We start from the raw sequence: 19,340 nt of genomic DNA on the forward strand, positions 1-19,340 counted from the left end.
GTTTTTAATCAAGTATGGTAGACTGGGGAAGGAGGAAGGTTACAGTTGCACTGGCTGAGGAAACAGCGAGAGGCAAAGTAGCTGTAGTTCCCTTATGAGTTCTTCCCTCTTACTCATGCTGGGTGGTGCTGAAATGTGGTGTAGGCTGAATCCTTCTTGTACAAATATTTGCCAAAAATACCTGACAAACGGTGAGCCATATTAAATCAATACCGTAAGTAGCAATTTTCTTTGAAGTTCATGATGATCCTGTATTATAAGGGATTAGACATGTGCGCTGGCAAAAAAATGTCTTTCTCTTCGTTTTCATTCGAATTTTTTGTTATTTCTTTTTTCAGGATACGGGTCAATTCGTTACATTATTCGGATTCGGCCGAAATCTGATTTTTCATTAGTGGTATTATGTACAAATTTTCCTTACGGACGAAAATGCGTTCATATCAAAAATTCGTACATACTACCACTAACGAAAATTTTGAATTTTTTTAAAGTTGATGCTTAACACAATAAAACTTAATTTGGGAAAGAAATTCGGATGCATTCGAAATTTTTGTTATTGGAAATTCGTATTCGTTTTCATTCGTTAGTTCTGTCATTCGGAAATTTGGATGCATCCGAATGTACGAATTTCTGAAAATTTGTCAGAATAACTAATTTTTCCGAAACGAATCACACATGTCTATAAGGGATGAGTGGCAACCCTAGTTGGGTATGCTCTACTCCCAACAATTCTATAATTGTCCCCTTTCAAGGGGAAATCTCAGGTTTTAAAAACGTCCCTAGAAATGTACCTAATTTTCAGCTTTGATCAACTGCACCAAAACATCATTGGGGAGAATTTATCAAAACTGGAGCAGACAAAATCCAGAGCAGCTGCCAATGGCAACCAATCAGCTTCACTCTTCAGCTTGTTCAGTTAAGATTTGAGAGAAGATGATTGGTTGCCATGGGCAGCTGCTCCGGATTTTGTCTGCTCCATTTGTGATCATTCCACACTGGGACACAGGGCATTGTTTTACCATGAGGTCGTGTGCAGCCGATCACACTGCGGGCGGGGGGACGTGTCTGCAGTGCCATTGACATGAATGGCATTGCCACACCCCCTCTCACCCCAGAAGGCAAAAAGACCTTGTGTATGCGATCCCTTGCGTTACGGGCACGGGGCAGTCTGATCAGCGCACGGGCGGGCAGAAACAAGCCCTTAAAACATACACTATATTGCCAAAAGTATTGGGACGCCTGCATTTACACGCACATGAGCTTTAATGGCATCCCAATCTTAGTCCATAGGGTTCAATATTGAGTTGGCCCACCTTTTGACGCTATAACAGCTTCAACTCTTCTGGGAAGGCTGTCCACAAGGTTTAGGAGTGTGTCTATGGGAATGTTTGACCATTCTTCCAGAAGCGCATTTGTGAGGTCATGTTGGATGAGAAGACCTGGTTTGCAGTCTCCGCTCTAATTCATCCCAAAGGTGTTCTATTGGGTTGAGGTCAGGACTCTGTGCAGATGGGACCTTCCACTGCCCTCCTGAGACCCTCTGCCCCTCTCCTGAGACCTTTCTGCACCCCTCCTGAGACCCTCCGCACCCCTCCTGACACCCTCCGCATCCGGTATCGGCAAGTACATGAGGGGATGTACTTGTACTTGGGCCTGAAAAAGTGGCATCGGGACATCCCTAGTGGCAACCTATCACGGTACCACGCTTGAATTCACTGAGCTCCTGAGAGCGACCCATTCTTTCACAAATGTTTGTAGAAGCAGTTTGCATGCCTAGGAGCTTGATTTTATACACCTGTGGCCATGGAGGTGATTGGAACATCTGAATCCAAAGATTTGGAAGGGTGTCCCAAAACTTTTGGCAATATAGTGTATATTCATGTAGGAATAGTATTTAAATGCAAAAGATTTAGTTGCCAGTTCAGTAAAATGTCACTATTGTTTATTTAGCAATCCTCCAATTCAGTATTGTTTTATGTTGGGAGCCAAAACATACATATTCTACATAAACATACATACATATATTACATATGTAATGTTTTATAATGTTGGCAATTTACTATAACAAACATTAGCGAGGCCAGGAGCAATGGATGACCAAACTGAATGACAATCCTGCTTTGGCTTTCTGATAAAGTAGCAGGATCCCTGTATTCATGGACACTATGAATAATCACAGCTTCTCTAGCACATTCCAGTTTTTGTCTTTCTCCCCCTTGGCCCTTGGAAAGAGAAAGTGTTGGTGATAGAAAGCAGATTTCTTCACTGAAGCTATTTTATGGCTACATGCTCACTTGTAATCTATTATGAGTGAAATACTTATGAGCCTGATTTAATACTGTAGTACTTGCCAATTCAATAGCGCTAAAAGTGAAGGCTGTACATCTCCTATCTGAAGATCCCATGGGTTGTTAATCAGGATCACATTGGTTGAAAAAAGTAGTTGTGAAATATAGTTTTAGTCCAGCTAAATCCACAAAGCCCAGATTTAGTATGTGTGAAATTATGGGAAATTAAATGAAGCTCTGTTTTTTCCTATTTCACTGCACATGATTGGATGTTGAAAATGCATATTCTGTAGAAACCCTTCACATCACATAATTTCAGACCCATTAGAGTTATTATAGCATGATTACTCTTCATACAGGGTCTGATTCCCCAAACGCCCATAATTCATATGGATTTTGTTAAAAAAAAATAAAAAATCTATTGGTTTCATAAAAAAAAAACGTAACATTTATCATCTGTTTGAATTTCTTGCCTATTGACAAATATATCTAAAAAGGATATCTGGGGCTCGCTATACACTGATCATACAGGCCTACTAGATTGCCCCATCCATGCTAAACAGGAATTAAGAAATTCCCCCCGGCAGACTGTTCTTATCACATACCTGGCTGGAGACTGGTTGAATGAGTAGGCTCCCCTTGCACCTTGTGTCCCCCCAAACTCTGAGGATGGGAACAGAGCCTGAGATGCAGCAAGTAGCACGGGTGCCAGTGGATGGGGCAACACCGTGCCAGGCAGAAGTCCAGAATCAGGATCGGGTAGAGCAGAGCCGAGGTCACACCAGGTGGACAGCAGGGTACCAGAACAGTAAGCAGAATCGAGGTCAAACAAGCCAGGGGTCACACCAGTTGTTCAGCGAAGTACAAGGAATGAGGCAGAGGCAAGGTCCAGTAACAATTCCAAGGTCAAAAGGCAAGCAGCAATCAGGAGCAGTCAGGTTAATTTCAGGTCAAGATACAGGAGCAGCAAACAGACAGAGCAAACAGAATCACAGGGAACAGCTGAAAGACCATCCAGCAACCCAGGCTGTGCTTGCTTTAAATAGGGAGATCCATTCAGAGGTACTGCATAACTTCCTGTGCGCCAAATTAGCGTGCCTGTGCGCCTGTGTCCTGATGCGCGCACAAGTGCCCGTTTTCGCATGGTATGATAAAACGGGACCATGCACATGCGCAGTAGACCTGGTTACCTTACAGTTCTATAGCTGATTGGCTGCAGTAGCTTCCAATCCAAAAATAGTTGATTGAATGGCTGAGATTCGACCAGTGTATGGCCAAGAAGGCCTGAATAGGTGAAAATAAGATGCATTTCCCTTTCTTTTTCTTTTATGCAGTCATCCATATTAGTTGGATAGGCTTGATTTTGCTTTGAAATTTAGTTACATGCCTCTAACTCTTTTGTCAGTACAGCAGTTTAATCTGTTGGTTCTGCTCAGTGTCCTTTGAAAAGATGGTATTTTACCTATTATCTACTTCCTACTCAAATGTTAGGCCCCCTGAAAGGAGTTAGAAGGTGCACATAATACCGTGCAATTGTTTACCCATAGCTTCTTTCTTGTGCCACTTTGTTCTTTATGCTTCTTTTGATATCCTGAAATCTTTTCTTACAGTTCTGAATAGGTTTTCACGTTCTTCATACTGAATCAAATGATTTGCAGATGTTTCGCCACAAATGATTTTTAGCCACTTGAGTACCAGCCTTGTATATACTACTTCATTACAAAGGCATTTTTAATTTGCAGTGCTGTGGTACTTTGACAATTATTCAATCAAGCAGTACTGTACTTTATTTGAGTTTTGTATAATTTTGTAGACAAATAGAGCTTTATTTTGGTGTTATTAAATAACCATTAATTTTTTTTAACTTTTACTATTTAAAGGGAAAAAAATACAAAACATTTAAAAAAAAAAAAAAAAAAAAAAAAAAAAAATGCCTTACTTTTATAAGGCATATCGCATAAAAATGCTAGGACAGTATGAACACCCCCAAAAATGAAGCCTTTTTGGAAAGGAGATCTCATTTTTTGCCACAATTGTTTGGAAATTAATAAACATGCCGCTATTGTGGTAGTTTAGATATGGAGCTTGGTAATGGTGTGCACTAGATCATTAATGTATGGGGCATACACAGAAAGAGGGGGAAGTAAAGGGGTTGATCTACAGGTCAAATAATGTGCAGGATAAGGGTGGTATACGGTTAATATACTGTACAGGTCACATACAGAGACAGAATGGGTATCAGATGCATTGGAGATGAGGCAGAGTGAAAGGGTTAAAAATGGTCCCCCAGTCTGCTGCTACCTTTGATCTGTAATATGTACTGCGACCAGGAACTAATTACTGATTCATTAGTTCCTCCTTCATCCCCCTCCCTATTTACTTGTGCGATATCTGTGATTCGTCATCATAGCAAATACAAGGTACAGAACTGCTGAGATCAGCTCTGTTCACTGTGTATGTGAGCCAAGCTGTCCAAAGATGGCTCAGTTCACAGCTATTAATGGGCACAGTGGCCATCAGAATTTTTTTTCTGCAATGACGTTTATAAATGGCATTGCAGAAATAAATGCCCATGACTTTGCCATTTTAGATGATATCTTCACAAACAGCTTATCTCAATGGCCTTCAGGTGAAGCTTTAATGCCTCTATTTTCTAATGCTTCCACTAGGAGAGAGCACTATGTAAAATACATTTTAGAATATGTTCATCTTCAGATTCTGCCACCTCAATCTTTGAGCATTATATTTTATAAATGTTAATATTTGTGCTTGTGGATTTTAATTATAAATAACTGACAGCTGCAGCGAAAGACCGACAAAGCCAAAAGCAATGTGGCCAAGAGAGTGCTGAACCAATACACCGCACTATCTCCCCTTATTGTGAAACAATTGAATATAACCCATACATCTCCAAATAGACAATAATACAACCCAAAACACACCTATGTGTGTATACCACCGTATATCAAGCGAACACATAAAATACAATAAGTATGGTGCAATAAATATTGAACAATGTGAAATGATGTGCGACTCATTAATATTTGAAGATATGCAAATCAATCAGCATAAATAATCAATCAATTTGAATAATGTGCACATAAATTAATATTGAGGATAATCAATAATAAATATTAAATAACTAAAGTCCATATAAAATATATAAAGTACAAAACTTCATCCGATCCTCACAGGACAAAGATAACTCGTGATCAGTTCAAGTAGTGATGAAAAAAAGTGATGAAAAAATTATTTATATGTGTAATCCTATAATCCCACTCCGAAGAAAAAACAATGCTCCCCACTCACCAGAATCAAATAGTCAAATCGCAGTGATCACAGGATGCTACTTTCCCCAACAAAGTGATGGCTTCCAACAGACCTTCTTTTCTTTTCTCCACATGTGCATTCAAGCCTCACACTGATTGAAAGAAACAGTGTATCCTCTCCCACCGCAAACTTTTTCTTCCCCCACTCGACACCTTGAATGAATCAATAAACGGTCTCCTCCTCACTTCTCCATACAAATGGATCGTAGCCTAGATTTTACCTCACCGATAAAGAAACAAATATACAGCACATAGCATACAATGTTTAAAAATGTATTTTGCGCAAAACAATAAAATCTTACATCAATGAAAAGTGGATAGAACTTGTAACCCACAAAGGGGTATATCTCACAATGTTCAGCAGGCGATAATGGTCCTAACGCAGCTCCACAACGTAATGAACAGGATAGCAGCAACGTACACGCTCGTCCCGACACGTTTCGTCCTAATTGACTTTTTCGAAGGTGGTGGGAGATAGCACAGTGTATTGTGTTAGCACTCAATCTGTGAGCAGCCTGTAGGAGATAATACTTTAAAATAATGAGGAAACCTGTATATTTTGACTGATTATTAACCCCTCCGTGACTGGAGACGTACAGTGTATGTCCCGTCACGAAGTGCCTATATGACTAGCCACGTACACTGTACGTGACGAGTTATATCAGGCTTTGTAATGCTGGTAACAGCTGATTCTCAGCAGTTACCAGTCATTGATGAATGCCTCAGTATTGAGGCATTCATTAATGAAATAATTAAGCTTTTTGTAGAAGCTTCTTCCTTTCATTAATGAAAGAATGAAGCCGTTACATGCAAATACAGGACCGCAATTTGCGATCCTGTATTTGACAGCTGAAAATGGCAGAGAGGTAGCAGTGACTCACCTCTCTGCTATTTGTTTTTACAGCTCGAGAGCCCAATGTTTAGATATATTTCACTCAAAAGATACAATGTATCTTTTGAGTGAAATGTATCAGTTCTGATCGTCTAGGCACGATCAAAGAGCTTTTAGTGAGATCTGAATCTGACTAATCTGTCTCTAAGGTTATTATTAGCTGTTCCTAAGTTTGGATCAGCCTAATAGCCAAAACATTTTTTTTTTAAAGTTAATTTATCAAGCAGTCATTGTGGCTGCTTGATATAAACTGACAAGAAAAAAAAAGTTGTTTTTTTTAAGTGTAAAAAAAATTCAATAAAGTGTAAAACAAAATTAGGAAAATAAAAATTATATATAAATATATTTTTTATACCATAATTATTATAAAAATTTCTAAAAAAATTAATAATAATCAAAACTTGTGAAAAAAGTGTTTTTCCCTCATTTTTTTTAATTTTATTCAAACTAAGTAAGGGGTTAGGTACACATATGTGATACAATTATATAGCCCTATCTGTCCTCTAAAAAACTATATATAATATGTGTGGGTACATTTAGTAAGAAAGTATGTTACTGCTGTGGACGAATCACACAGCAAAAATGTAAAAAGTGTGTCAGTCATTTATGAACAGAAACAGAAAACTAGCTCAGTCATGAAGGGGTTAAAGGGAAACTGTAATGCTTTGGGGGTCAGTGTTATTTTCTTGTACGTTTACAGCTTTTTAAACTCTTGTTGTATATCGTTTTATAGGGTGCACCCATGGCACTGGGTTTCGAGATCACTCAGAGCCTGACTAATTTGAGAAATATTTTTGGAAACAGGCAGACTTTTAGGATACCCATGAGTGAATCATAATCCAATACAAAATACTAAATGTTATTAAATACATATAAAAGAACATCATATTGCATAGCATTAATACTTGAAACCTCAATATATCTGTCCCTCATAGAGCAACACCTATTATTAGTTAGCTACATTCATCAGTATTATATAATTTGAGGGAAACCCTTCTATCAACTTTCTTAAAGTGCAACTGAAGCCAAAACTTATTTTTTCATTTTAGATAGAATGTCCCCGTTAGTTAGATTCACCCTCTCTATTTGTCCTGGTGACCATTATCACTAAAAATGTGAAATAAAATCAAATTTTGTGTTGTTACCAGAAGAGGAATAGATGGGAAATCCTCCAGCAGGGGCACTAGTCCTGGTGACCATGCTGGCCACCATGGATTCCCTTTACGTTGGAGGGAATTTGTAGTTCCTGTTGTGGCTTTCAGACAGGAAGTGTTACAGGACATAGATGGCAAAAAAAATCTGTCAGGGGTTACACTTACTTTTTTTATCCACATCTAAAACAAAGTGGTGATATGAGAACACCAGAATAAGTGTGCACATGATAATGCCTGACTTTACTCAGTGGTTAGCCAGGCAATAAACGTCTTTAGAAGGATATCAGCAATGGCTGCTCTCGTAGTCTTCAAAGATTTACTTGACAGTTTATGTAATAAACACTAGAGGGTGCTAATACATATTGCTTTCAGAAATGGATTAACATCAGACACAAAACAGAGTCCCTCCACATCACATTACATCATTTGATCGATGAAATTTCAGTGCTTTGAATTCTTTTATGTTACATGCTACAAACTGCCAACATTGTAAACGTGCATGTTACTTTGACTAAATTTAAAGGATCCAGTTTGGCTGAAGTGCTGGTAAGAATATGTCATGCACTTAAGCTAACACCTTTTAACCTAACTGCAAAATTTGAAGCAGAAACTCTGAAAACATTTTGTTTCTTTTAGATACAGTATATCTGTGAACCATCTGATGTTATCTTCTGTTTGCTCAGTGGTCTCTTTCCAAGGTCTTTAAAATTACACAGCACTTGAGGTCTGTATCTGCTCGCACAACCTAACATAAAGTAATATTATCTTGCCCTGAAAAGTGTCTGGAACTAAACAGATTGAATGCTGTTTAGTTTCATAGATCAGTGATAGTAAATGGAAAGTATGATATCAATTGCTGAATGAATTATTGAAATTTCTGCTTATTTGAGCTGGGCATAAACATGCATTGCAATTTCGGTCGATGGCCAGTAATGCCCCTGACAACTGAATTGTGAGTAGACTATGGCCATACCTAAACCTAACTCTAGGCACATTTGTGATAGAGTGGTTAAGAGTTAAAATGTATAACAGGTTTTAATTGTGCCTGGGACCCCACTGAGTAATTTTTCCCTTACTACCTGTTTCTGTCATGGCCGCACAAGGAATGGGGGCTACAGTCAACACCTGGGCAAGAAGACATGGAAAGCAACAAAAAACATTGTAACAAGTTCTAATCCTTCTTTAGGGCTTGGTCACACCAATTGCGGTGCGTTCCAGAGCGGTAGCATTGCATTGCTTGCATTCCATTTTCCAATGCAAACGCACAAAATGCTGCATGCTCCATTTTTTGCGTTTGCAGTGCCACTTGTCCGATCGCACTCTCCCGCCCCAGAACCCAGATAGAAGTTTTGTGGGCTATTGCGGTGCGTTCCAGCAGCTACCGCTCTGGAAAGCACTACAATTGGTGTGAACAAGCTCTAACTTAAAATGTTTATAGTTTTTATCTGTGCCCACATTGTAAGATAGGGGCTCTAACCTTCCATTGTTCTACACAAAACAAAATAAACATTTTGGCTGGGGTTGGGCTTAAAAGTGGAACTATGGGCAAAAGCAAAAATGAAATGTATGATACAGCCTGTGAGTTTTTGTTTTTCTGAGTCCCCCCGTAACATATTTTTATTATCCATTAATTCTACCAGTAGATTTGTTGATTTTCCCCTTCTTGTTCGCTCTGAAGTGAAACCATGCAGCAGCATTGATATCCTGTGGCCAGGGTTGTTTTATATGCAATAAACAAAGCCTAACTCCTGCCAACATTTTAGGCCCGGTTCACACCTGGGCGTTTTGTAGAGCGTTCGTACGCTCTGCAAAACGCTCAAGCACCGAAATCCCATTATTTCCTATGGGTATGGTTCACACCTGGGCGTATTACAGGCTGTATAAACGCGCTACAATACGCCCTATGCCCAAAGAAATACAGGAGCTTCTTTGAGGCATATTTGCCGCGCGTATCCGTTGGGATAGAGCCAGGTAGCCCTCGGAAACGCACGTTTGTCGCACGTTTTTTACAGCAAATCGTGGTAAAAACGTGCAACAAACGCGCATATTCGATACGCCTAGGTGTGAGCCCAGCCTTAAGGTAGACACAACAAATTATGTCCATGGTGGAAATAAATAGGGCCAATAAAGGCTCAAAGCAGGCTTAGAAGTGCCTGATAAAACTACTAGAAAAAGCATTTTTCTACAAACTAAAAATGAATTTGATCTTAGTGATGCGGCTTTATGCAAACCAAGCTAATTGTAGAAGGAAAAAATCAATTCCACAGCCAAGTATGAGCTGCCAGAGAACACTGTCTATCAGGCTGTGTGTGAAAATTGTACTGTTCCGTCACACCACATACAGCTTAAATGAACCCCCAAACGTAATTTAAAGGATTTGTATTTTTTCCATGTCACCCTATTTTTTTTCTGGTATTGGCACATATCCCCTTTGGCAGTTCCCGGCGTCCCATGCGTTTTGTTTGACAATAGCTTGTTTATTACCCCTACAAATGACCATAATTCAATAACAAGATTCAGCCCCCACAGTTTTTAGTGGGGTTTGCTGCAAAGTTTGCAAACTTAAATCTTCTGGCAAAATTCAGAAAATAGTTCATGAACAGAACCCGGGCAGATTTGCTAATCCCTAGTGGTGATTACACAAATAAAGAGGTGGCTTTTTTTGTGTCTGGAAATTAATTAACACCTGACAGTTTTTTTGCCATCTATGTCACATTGGGAATATTTAAATTCACTTCCTGTCCTGTAGACTCAATCGGAATTAACAGGAAATCTTTCCAAAGTGAGGGGAAATCCCATCTTGGGTGTCCTTACAGAAAGATTTTTTTTCTTCTATTCCTGTTTTGCTGAGAACTCAGAATATTAGATTTTCCTCACCTACAGTCTTGACAATGGTGAGAAGAACACATAGAGAGGGTGAATGTTCCTATGGGGGACACAGACAGCAATAAAAAACTGGCAGGGCAGTATTTACTACAATTTTGGGATTACACTATTCAATTTTGGGTTTATGTACTCACTTTAAAGGAAAACATAGTTACATAGTTACATAGTATTTGAGGTTTAAATAAAGACACAGGCCCATCAAGTTCAACCTATTGCGTGTATGTATGTGATTCTGCATGTGTATGTGTGTGTATGAGTCCCTGTGTGATCTTGTTTTTAAGTGGTACCAATACGGGATATTTAGACAACCTTCTACAGTTGGCAAAGACAGACAATGTCAGCCGGGCTGTCCGGCCTCTACAACGGTTTGATTGTGTTCTGAACCTACAGAAGTCAGTGCTGGAGTCTAACTCTTTCTGGCTGTGTGGGACAAGAAGGTACAGTCATTTGACCTAATAATGTACCTGATTTCCAGCTCTGGAGTAAGGGGAGAATAGAAGATTCTCATGACAGAGGCCAGCCTTCCAGCCTTACAGGCTGGAGAGGAGTCCTAGACACCCTAATGGTGCAGGGGAATTGATCGCAGGGAGAAGCTGCTCTCCCTATTGACATTCTGGAGCTGTGTGCAATTTAACTATCCCTTGAATGCTAGACTCCTTGACTGCATGTTTATCTGACCTGGATTATTTTAGACAATGCTGTAGCTGTGGCATACATAAACCATCAGAGATGAACCAGAAGTCTCACTGTGGAAAAAGTAGTGGGAACAAATTATGTCTTAGGCAGAAGCCAACAGTTCCTGGTCCCAGGGGAATGGTCTCTACACCCGGAACTGTTTCAATACCTGTGTCACAGGTGGTGGTCACTAGATGTGGACCTCTTGGTCTCCAAGTTCAACAACAAACTGATTGTGTTTGTCTTCAGGTGCAGATGCTCTGGTGCCTCCACGGGATCAGTAAAGCCTGATCCATACTCCCTCTTCTTTAAACCTCTTTTCTCTTCAACTTCACAGTATCGCAATTAAGACATTCTGGTGATTCTCATAACACAAGACTGGCCCAGGTGTATGTGGCATTCAGACCTTTTTGGACTGCTGGCAAACACCCCATGGACTCTTCCAGATCATCCAGACCGTCTTTCCAGGGGCCAGTTTACCATCCTGCTTACAGCCCTTACTGGCTTTGACACCATGGCTGTTTAAGCCCCAGTCCTAAGAGATAGGGCCCTTCCTTAAAGCTAGGAAGTTCATGTCATACAAGGCATTCTATAGCATATGAAAAGCATACTTTGCCTGGTGCGAGGCAAGAGACTTTCATCCCAGGAAATATCATCAAGGGACAAATATTGACTCTTGCACTCTTTCCAAAGACCGCTTGCTTCTCACTCCCTAGTAAAGGGCTTTGTGAGGGATATTCCTCTGTCAACTATGACTCATAAGTTGGCCTACCTCATTGTCATCACCTCTGCTAGGCAAGTGTCTGAGTTAGCAACCTTATATTCTAAAGAACTCTTGTTCTCCATAAAGATAATGTCCTCTTTTCTCTTATAGTCAGGGGCGTATCTGCCACGAGGCAAACAAGGCGTTTGCCTGGAGCGGCAGATTCGATGTTCTTCCATTCCTTGTTCCAGATCCTGTAACTGCTTATAATATGTCCCACCATTATTTAAATGTGGTTCAAGCTGTTCCTGTTTAACCCCCAGGGATATCTTCCTTGAGGCAAACTGACTCTCTTTTTGTCATTACTGAAGGTCCCCATGAAGGACAACCTGCTTCTTGCTCCACGATCTCTGGGTGACTCCGGCAGATCATCATACAAGTCTATTAGCTTAAGGTTAAACAATTTCCAGTCAAGACACATTCTACTAGATATGTGAGTGCTTACTGGGCTTTTCAACATCAAGCACCTATCTCTCAGATTTGGAAGGCCACCATCTGACCTTCTGTTTACATGTTCTCTAACTTTTATCAAGTGAACACTTGGGCCTCTGCTAATTCCAGCTTTGGGTTTAAGGTCCTGTAGCAGCTCTTTGAGCTACAGGTAGTCCCTAGTATTTACAGTGTTTTGTTTTTTTTGCTGTGTTGCCCATCCCTCAGTTGGACTGCTTTGGGATGTCCAAATGTTCCCAGATTCTAATGATCCTGTGTTCCTTGATAAACAATTAAGAAAACAAGAGTTATACTCACCATAAAATCCATTTCTTGAAGTTTGTCAATGCACAGCGGTCCCACCACTCTGTGTTTATGATCTACTCTTGATACTGCCTTTACACCTAATACGGCTTCATTGCTTTCCAAGTTACTTACAGAACAAATATGCAGCAAGGAGTTCACTTGCTACATATGAGGTGTTATCAAAAAAGGCTGCCGAGTGCCATCCAATGGAAAGGTAGGGATCTTCAGCACGAGAAGTGGCACGTTGAACCTTAGTAACAGTGTGCGACAAGTTTGAACTTGTTCGGTGCAGTCAGTCAGTTGTGAGCTATGGTTTAAAGAAGGTGTGTTTTAAAGTGTGCTGTAAATCATGGATCAGGAACAATGCATTAACATGTTTCAAACTGCAAAAAAGTGCTAAAGAAACACATCAAATGTTAAAAATAGTTTATGGTGATGCTGCGATGCTGCAGTGACCATGGAGACAGTTTAGAAGTCGTTTGAGCGACTCTGTAATGGTGTGAGTCAGTTGAAGTCGAGGAGAGATCAGGAAGTCCTTATACACTAAAGACCTAAGAGAATGTTGAAAGAGTAAGGGGAAATATTTGATCAAACAGGCAATTGACTATTAGGGAAATTTCTGAGGATTTGAACATTGATGATGTGTGTAGAAAACGGTCTGAGAAATGGGCAAACTGTTTCATCCTCCATCATGACAACACTCCATGCCACACATCACCTCTGGTACGGCAATTTCTGTCAAATAACAACATTGTAACGAAAGAGGACTTCCAGAACTGCTTCGAAAGTGGCAAGAACAATGGGATAAGTGTGTTCAAAGCGAGAAGCGAGGGGTAGTATTTTGAGGGGGAACAATGGCTATGTGTCTTTTACTGTAATTACATTTTTATATAAACATTCACCGTATTTTATGATCACACCTCATATGTGCTTCAGATCAGTAGCCTATAAAGCATTTAAGCCAGACTCTGACAGGCAAATAGCATTTGCAGAAGGGGGTCAGCAATGGCAGCATACGTATTTCTTTCAGTTGAGGTTTCCGCTAATCTTAATGGTCAGTGATCCTTCAATAGGATATTAAAGCTGGTCTTTAAAAATCTCTAAAATTGGGTCCCTCCACAATACACCACAGGAAATAAAATTAAAAAAACAAAAAAACGAAATGATATATATATATATATATATATACACAGGTGAAACTCGAAATATTAGAATATCGTGCAAAAGTTAATTTATTTCACTAATGCAACTTAAAAGATATATATATACACTGTATATGTAGTGTATATATATTTATATTAGAGATTCTGGCTCGTTCCCCTTTACCATTGCTGTAAATACCACCATGTTCCATGGTATGGAAGATTTAGTGACTATAGATTTCAAGTGAATAAAGATATACTGATTGTTTATATACTGAACTGTTTAGTAGTGCCAGTTTTACTATGTCTATGTATACTAGCAACCCTGAAAAAACCCCTGAACACTAGTGAATTTGTTTTTGAGTCTCTTTCTGGCTTTATCACAGAAGTCTGACTCATTAGCACAGACATCCTCTCTTGATGCTAAGCATGTCCCTTTATCTTCAACTACTTTAAGTATTAGATAGCAAGCTGTTCATTATGTCACAGAGAATGACTCTTTTTTGTGCTGCAGAGAGAACTGGTATGTAACATAATTGATATTTCTGTAAAAAGGATGTTATTGCCTCTCTTTTATTAGTTCATCTGCTGTTCATTCTGCACTAATCATGGAATTGTTTAAAGACAGTGCCACAGGATGGATAACTGCACAGAAAAAATCCAGCCGACAAGCAGGTAAATGAGGAGAGGTCGGAGAACAGCTGATTGCTGGAGTAATGCTGGGAGGAGTGACTGGGTGAGCTATGTTAGGAGACAGAATACCAGCTCCTTGCTGTCCTTCCCTCCCATTCTTATCCTTTGTAAACCAGCACTCCTGAAGGATTCCTGCAATGAGGCTTGAAAAAATGTGACTGAAGATTTGCAAACCAGAGAAAAGAAAAGCAGACTTGTGCTGGCTTTAAACTTATTGTAATAGCTAAGACATTTGCTATGGGACTTGTGGAAAACATGCTGTTTTGGAAGTACACGATGGAATAACAGTCTGTCTTAAAATCTGCTGGCATTGCTCTCATCTGACGGAACATCTGTGAGGCTCGTGAAGACAGCAGTTCCCCAGAGTGGTGTGTGAACGCTTTACATTGCAGAAGAAAGGATATATACAAAAAAAAAGTCACAAAACTAAGAGAAAAGATGTCAGGGCAAAACTTGTTGAACAGCGTATTCTCATGCTCATCTCCAACAGCACCGAAAACTCTCTCCAAGAACAGACTTCGGCAGACAAGAAGCCTGGATCCTGCCATTATACGCAATTATAGCAGCGAAGGAGATGAACAGCCACCTGTTCAACAAGAAGAGCTGAATACTGGACCACCTTTGCAAGGAAGCAAATGGAAGGAAATGGATTGTTATCCCATGGCGGGAAGCATGTCCATATTATCAATGGAAATGATGTCCAAGTCCATGCGTCTAAAGCAAAGATCAGGGCCACTTGGCTCATTTTCAACCCCAACAACTCCACTGGAAAAATCACCTTCTACCAGCTTTCACTTTGACTATGATATAAGAGGAATCAAGAGGAACACTGCTTGGGATCTGCCCTTTCTGGCTCGCAGCCCTCTGGCACTCACTCCAAGTGGCAGCACCAACAGCATCTTCTCACCTAGAAAGTGGCTACAACAGAAAAAATTGCAGAACCAGATAAGTCAGTCCTACATGGTTTGGAAATGTGAGGTAGGCTTAGAGATTTTATAATGTGATACTATTTTATCGTGGTCATTACAGCAAATAACATGCATGAGGTTCAATGCACAAAGCTTTAACGCAAAGATAAGAATCCTTATTTTACCCATGTGACTGTAATTTGTTGTGTAGGCCAAAACATTTATTTTAGTTTTGTATAGAGTGGTGAGGGGAACACTGCCTGCTTTTTATTACTAAAACAATCCAATCCATCCAGCACAATACCCTTGTCACCTCTGCAGAGGGATGCTTGGCTTCTGATGACACCGTACTATAACTCCATTCAAGAAATAGCCACCACACCAGCAATAAACTTCAAAAGTTTAATGAGTTCATAGTGCATAACTATATATACTTACCTTGTTGCCATTTGTCTGTCTGTCACCTTGCTATTACCTTGAGAAAACATTCAATTGTGACCCTGAAATGAAGGTGGATGATATATTTTCTTTGCCATTTATTTTACTGCCACCTTGCAATTACCTTAAGAAAGGGGCCCATCATGGCCCTGAAAAATCAGTGGATAATACTTTTTTGCCCTATGACCTCATCAAGCTATTATGCTTTATTGGTGGTGTGCTGACTATTTCCTGAACAGAAGTTTTTATTGTATCCTAATTAGGGAGATTCACCCTTTTTAATTGTCCTAGTGGCCACCATTACTGAGACTAAAGATGATGGAGAAACCACAATTTGAGTTGCCACCAGAACAGGAATAGAGGACAAATCTTCCAATGGGGACACATGTTTAGGTGACAACTGTCTCAGAAGAGATTTCCCTCCTAATTGGTCAGATTTCCTCGTACTTCCTTTTGTCCCTACAAGGCAGAAAGTGAAGGGAAATTTCCCCAATGGGACACAGGTGAAACAAAAAAAAACCCATAGATTTTTTGCATACCCTATACTACCCAATATGAAAAAAATGTTTTGCCTTTAGCTGGATCCTTATCCTTGCATGTTAGCTTTGTGAGTTGAGCCTATTGTACAATGGAGTAATTGTAAACAACGGAATGTCAGCACAGTTTTTTGGATTATCAGCAGCAACCTTTATAACTAGCCATACACATATGGGCTGATTCCTGCATCCACAATAAACAACATGGATGGACGGTTCTCTTCTACCGGTCTATTGAATCCTGATAGCCAGTGTCTGTGCTTTAGGAATACCCAAACAGTGGCTGCAGTTGATTGGTTGTAGTCACTGTTTACCGACCGTTTTCAACCCAGCTTCTTTGAGAAAAGTTAATTATATAATAGACTTTTGTCAAGAGTATGGCCACCTTAAGGCTAGAAACATGGTAGCTGTCACTGTCTAGTTTTTAAATGCACAGGCTGCAGGGCTGTCATCCTTATCCTTGCTTCTCTACCTAATGGGTCACTGACACCCAAACACACAAGACTGGGTCAATAACTCAGTATGTGGTCAAGCTGAAAAAAGGCTGACAGCTCGGGAAGCTTTCGGCTTTAAAACAATGTGAAAGCTCTCATGTTTCTGTTAGTAATTTTAAAGGGCCAGTAAACCTAAATGGAAATTCAACATTTAATAGAATAGAGGCCAGTATATATTTTATAAATATCTGTATAAAGTGTTAGCAGCTGATCACAGCTGAAGATCCTTCAGTTGAAGTCCAAGCCTTAAGAAAAAATAAAATCCTCCACATAAATGACTTTTGTCAGTTATCCTACTAATAGGTGTTGTACACAGCCCGTTACACCTCCTTTATCCTATAATACATGACATTATAGAACAGTAAACTTCTCATAGCTACATGATAAATATACATTTAATGGAAAATAACTTAAGAGGTTAATTTATAATAGTTCACACAGCGTATATATCTGTGCGAACGTCATTCATAGTGCATTACTGCCAACAGGTGGAGCCGAGGAGCATAAGAAAAAACATGTAAAACTTTTGGACAGATCTGTAACATGTTTGCATATCTTTTAGCCGCGTGAACAACATTCGCAGTGCATTACTGCCATTAGATGGAGCCAAGACGCATAGGAATTGGCTATGTTCCTCGACTCCATCTACTGGCAGTAATGCACTGAGAACATCGTTCACTCAGCTATATGATGTGCAAACATGTTATAGATCATTTTACAGATAGCCCACCACACATCTGACCAGAATATCCCCTTAGCCTCTTGGTGGGTGCTGTAGTAACACATGGATGGTGCCATTTCCAGACAGTCACAAAGGATTTTGTGATTGATGAATCACTTTGCCTGATGAAGGGACCCTGCGGGGTCCCAAAACGACACTATGAATTGTGATTAAGCGTCAATAAAGGCCTTACTTTGAAGAAGATACTATGGTGTGCTGGTAACTTTTCCTTCATGTTATAGATTGGCCCCATGGTTTTACTTGTTAAAATATATAACAATGTAAAAGTTTACTGGCCCTTTAAGATTGTTCAATATTTTTTCTTTTCCAATGGTTGTGTTTATTTTATGTCTTCATAATATTACGTGGCCTGGTATTTAAAGAAATACAAATGTATTTAGGTGACAACAGGAATTGGTCCTTAAATCCTTAAGTTGCAGGTTAATTCAGGTTTTGTCTGAGAATAAAATGAAGGTTATTTTGGTTTAAGACCCTTGTAGGAATTCAGAATAGATGGCTAGATGTCAGTCTGGAAGCTGTGTAGGTCATTCCAGCTGATATCACATGTGTGGGATACATATATCTGTCTAGTGTGTGTAAACTGAAATGTATTTCATATCATGCCTTTAAAACTGCAAGGTACCAACTCATCAGCAGTTACAGTGTTTGTGATATCAATATGATTTTTGATCTCATAACAAACTACTTCATGTCGAGCATGCATCGTCTGGTCATTTTTTTCTAGATTCTGTCACCTTCTGGGAGGTCCATGGTTTTTGTTTGATGCTCTTATGCATCCAATACTCTGTGAACATACAGTAGCCATTGTTTACTCTTTGCATACATTTATATCATAGAAGAAAGGGGATCATTGAAAACATGTGCAATGTATCTGTGTCGTTTGAACATAACAAATGCTGTACCTACCTTTTTCATATTTCTTTGCTTTGTTGAACCTCATTCTATAGTATATAATACTTTTGGCTTGTATGGTTTTTCACTCCTACTGACTGTCAATCGCATGTGCATATTCTTTGCCTAAGACTTTAATAGAAAGCCACAAAGGCTGTGTAACTCAGGGATTATGGTTCCATGTTCATAACTGTGGTTTGAACAATATAAATGTGTTAGCTTGATTGAGGTTAGGATCATGTGTGACTAGTCTAAGCGGAAGGGCATTATATAAACAAACTGCATTACTGTATGCTTTTGGCTATACTCCATCTACTAAAATAGAAATTCTGGAACAGCCCTCATACTCATTTACAAATTTAAGTAGTGATATATATGAAGTCTCTGAAAAACGTAAAAGATTAGTTTTTACTTATTTATGTGTTTGGACACATTTGAGTTAAAAACATCTTTTGGAGGATTAACTATATCCAAGCATTTGAAAAATGTCTTGGGCACATTGACTTTATTTTCAGTAAAAAATGACTTTTAAATCTCGAGTTTTGTAAACTATTTCTTGGAGATATTGCACTAAGCACATTAGATATGTGTAATACTGTGTCCCATTTTCTTCAGAGATGCCAAATATTACACTCCGTGGCGCTGTTGTGAGCAGTTACTGTGAAAACTTGTGCCACTGATCCGCCCCCCTCAGCTCTCTCTTCCATTCATAGATCTTGTGTTACTATGATTCCACAATGCATTCTGGGAATGGTGGAGGAGCAGTTGAGCGAG

Source organism: Nanorana parkeri, unplaced genomic scaffold (genome assembly GCF_000935625.1).
Source record: "Nanorana parkeri isolate BGI_ZX_2015 unplaced genomic scaffold, ASM93562v1 scaffold1893, whole genome shotgun sequence".
Classification (NCBI taxonomy): domain Eukaryota; kingdom Metazoa; phylum Chordata; class Amphibia; order Anura; family Dicroglossidae; genus Nanorana; species Nanorana parkeri.